At 46.1% G+C, this 3,926-nt stretch overlaps 1 pseudogene; it reads left to right on the plus strand.

Annotated features, from left to right (window-relative positions):
• The first annotated feature begins 279 nt into the window (after nt 1-279).
• On the plus strand, nt 280-1,082 carry LOC132440341 (large ribosomal subunit protein eL8 pseudogene; annotated as a pseudogene).
• Nucleotides 1,083-3,926: the final 2,844 nt, after the last annotated feature.

Below are 3,926 nucleotides of genomic sequence, written 5' to 3' on the forward strand. Positions count from 1 at the left end.
AATTTCAAAACTTACTACAAAGGTGTAATAATCAAAACAATATGGTACTGTCATAGGACAGACATATAGACCAATGGAAGCTAATAGAGAGCCCAGAAATAAACCCTGAATATACGGTCAAATGCTTTTTAACAAAGGTGCTAAGACCATTCAATGAGGAAAAGACAGTCTTTTTAACAAACAGTGCTGGGAAAACTGTATATCCACATGCAAAAGAATGAAGTTGGACCTTACTTTACGTCATATACAAAAATCAGCTCAAGTTCTCTCTGCCAGCCGTTCAAGATGCCGAAGGGAAAGAAGGCCCAGGGGAAGAAGGTGGCCCCGGCCCCTGCTGCCGTGAAGAAGCAGCAGGCCAAGAAGGTGATCAATCTCCTGTTTGAAAAAAGGCCCAAGCATTTTGGCATTGGACAGGACATCCAGCCCAAAAGGGACCTCACCCACTTCGTCAAACGGCCCCGCTATATCCAGCTGCAGTGGCAAATCCTCTATAAGCAGCTGAAAGTGCCTCCTGCTTTTAACCAATTCACCCAGGCCTTGGACCGCCAAACAGCTACTCACCTGCTTAAGCTGGCCCACAAGTACAGACCAGAGATGAAGCAAGAGAAGAAGCAGAGGTTGCTGGCCTGAGCTGAGAAGAAAGCTGAGGGCAAAGGGGGTGTCCCCACCAAGAGGCCACCTGTCCTTCAAGCAGGGGTTAATACTGTCCCCACCTTGGTGGAGAACAAGAAGGCTCAGCTGGTGGTGATTGTACATGACATGGATCCCACTGAGCTGGTGGTCTTCCTGCCTGCCCTGTGCTGTAAGATGGGGGATCCCTACTGCATCATCAAGGGGATGGCCAGGCTGGGACATGTGGTCCACAGGAAGACCTGCACCACCATTGCCTTCACACAAGTCAACTCGGAAGACAAAGGGGCTCTGGCTAAGCTAGCGGAAGCCATCAGGACTGATTACGATGATGATATGACAACCTCTGCCTTCACTGGGGAAGCAACATCCTTGGTCCAAAATCAGGGGCTCACATTGCCAAGCTGGAAAAGGCAAAGGCCAAGGAGCTGCCTACCAAACTGGTCAGGTGAGTGTACACTATTGAGTTTTCTGTACATAAAAGTAATAAAAATTCTTTGGCCAAAAATAAACCCAAACAAACAAAGAAAAATTAGCTCAAATGGGAATTCCCCAGAGGTCCAGTGGTTAGGACACAGTGCTTTCACTGCGGGGTCCCAGGTTCAACCCCTGGTCAGGGAACTAAGATCCTGCAAGCCACGTGGCGCAGCCAAATAAAATAAAATGAAATCAAATAGTATGTATGAGCTATTATATGCACACACACAGAAACTGTGAACTTCGTGAGATGTGGAGCTGTATCTTGCCCCAGACATTTTTTCCCACAGGTCTGGTACACCGCAGTCTTGTCCCAAAGGAAGTTTTCAATATATATTTTGACTTAAATGAATGAAGGAGAGAGAAAGAATACTCTGTTTAATTCTTCCATTACCACCAGCATTATTTTTCTAAAATTCAGAGGCAATCAGGCCATTTTTGGCTCCGAATTCTTGCATGACTTCCCTCCCAGTGCCTCCGGAGTCGAGTGTGGGCTCGTTACCTGGCAGGCAACCTCCCTCCCTCTGCTCTCTGCATCCTCTCCACCTCATCCTCACCACGGTACAATGGAGGGAATGGCTTTGGCCTTTGTGCACTTGGTAAAATAGGGGCAATAGATACCACCTCAAGGATTGCTGAAACGATTAAATGAGGTGACATCTGAAAATGTCCAGCATATACTTGAGACCAGTCAATTCGTGCTGGTTTCTTTTTCTCCCTCCTGCACCCTGCTCTTCAGACACATTGCCACATTGTTTCTTTTTCTCCCTCCTGCACAACTGCTCTTCAGTTTTTGCTGTCTCAGAGCACACACATAGTTTCCCTTCTCCAAGTTTTTGCTTATCCTTTTCCCACTGCTTCACATATGTCCTCCTGGTCACTCTATAAAAATTTAATGAACACTTCAAGACATATCTCAAAGTGCATTTACTCAGTGAAAGTTTTCTGACTCCCCCAGGAGATTTAAAATTGTCTGGGGGCTTCCCTGGTGGCACAGTGGTTAAGAGTCTGCCTGCCAATGCCGGCGATATCGGTTCAAGCCCTGGTCCGGGAGGATCTCACATGCCGCGGAGCAACTAAGCCTGTGCGCCACAACTACTGAGCCTGTGTGCCACAACTACTGAAGCCCGCGTGCCTAGAGCCCATGCTCTGCAACAAGAGAAGCCACGGCAATGAGAAGCTGGCTCACCTCAATGAAGAGTGGCCCCTGCTCGCCGCAAGTAGAGAAAGACCATGCACAGCAACGAAGACCCAACGCAGCCAGTAAATAAATAAATAAAATAAATTTATGTATTTAAAAAAAAAGCTGTCTGGGAGGAAGAAAAGCTTACCTCTACCCTTCTAGGTTCTTCTGGCTGGTCTAAGAATGAAATTGTTGTAAGACTGATGAACAGGAGAAAATCAAATTTTAATCTGTGCATATGGAAACCCTACATACATGAGAGGTTCAGAGACAGAAAGATAAAATGAGGCATATATGCCATCCTGAGCTAAGGAATGGGATCGGGGCCTGGAATTTCCAAGGACAGGAAGGCAATTTCAGAATGATAAGAAGAGCAGATGGCTGGGAATTAGATGTTTGCTCTGCCATATAGATGGCGCTGCTTAGGTAAAATTTATTTCTGGTAATAACTTTTTCTGGGAAAAATCCCCAATTTTAATTCTTCCAGGTAGTTAAGGGAGGGGCAGTAGTTTCTCTTGAGCCTACAGGGTCTCCATTGCCTTTAACACAAAATAATCCACATGCCAAATTAGCACACCTTAGGGAGGCCTGTTCTTAGCCCTTATAATCCTTTATAAAGCTTTCATGTAATTTTGTAAGTTTCTTAAAAGTTTTCTTTTTTAAAAAAATTTATTCATTTATTTATTTATTTTTGGCTGCATCGGGTCTGCGTTGCTGAGCGCAGGCTTTCTCTAGTTGCAGCGAGCGGGGGCTACTCTTTGTTGCGGTGCGCAGGCTTCTCGTTGCAGTGGCTTCTCTTGTTGCCGAGCACGGGCTCTAGGCATGCAGGCTTCAGTAGTTGTGGAGTGTGGTCTCAGTAGTTGTGGCTCGTGGGCTCTAGAGCTCAGGCTCAGTAGCTGTGGCTCACGGGTTTAGTTGCTCCACGGCATGTGGGATCTTCCCGGACCAGGGCTCGAAGCCCTGTCCCCTGCATTGGCAGGCAGATTCTTAACCACTGCGCCAGCAGGGAAGCCCCAGTTTCTTAAAAGTTTTCTAAGAAACTTTCATAGAATTGTCTTGTATTATAATTATTTGTGGACATATCTTATGGGCATATATGTCTTATCTTCAGAGCCCAACACAATATTTATTAAATTGAATTGATTTTTTTTTTTTTTTGGCCGTGCTTCAAGGCTTGTGGGATATTAGTTCCCTGACCAGGGATTGAGCCCTGGGCCCTCAGCAGTGGAAGCATGGAGTCCTAACCACTGGACTGCCAGGGAGTTCCCTTGAATTGAATTTTTTTGACCAGGAAATTTGGGGCTTAGATTTCATAAATGAAATACATCATAAAGGCTTTCCAAGTACAGTCTCCCTATAAATAGCTTCTCTCTTTATGTGATAACATCCAGCCTGGCAATTTAGCACCCTTGCCAGCCACAGCTCTCTGGAAGATATAGCTACACAAGACAGTGTAAGATACTGTGACTTCTAGGGATGGGCGGTGGAGGTGATGGGGGTGGGGAAACACACAGCTGATTGGACCAGGGGTGAGCACACACCTGACCCAGCAAGAACCAATCATTTGCTCAGAAACGACCTGAGTGGCCCAGGTTTTCTCAGAAGAGCCAGGCTATTCCTTCCTCTCTGAAGGACT

The sequence above is a fragment of the Delphinus delphis genome, chromosome 17 (genome assembly GCF_949987515.2).
Source record: "Delphinus delphis chromosome 17, mDelDel1.2, whole genome shotgun sequence".
Classification (NCBI taxonomy): Eukaryota; Metazoa; Chordata; class Mammalia; order Artiodactyla; family Delphinidae; genus Delphinus; species Delphinus delphis.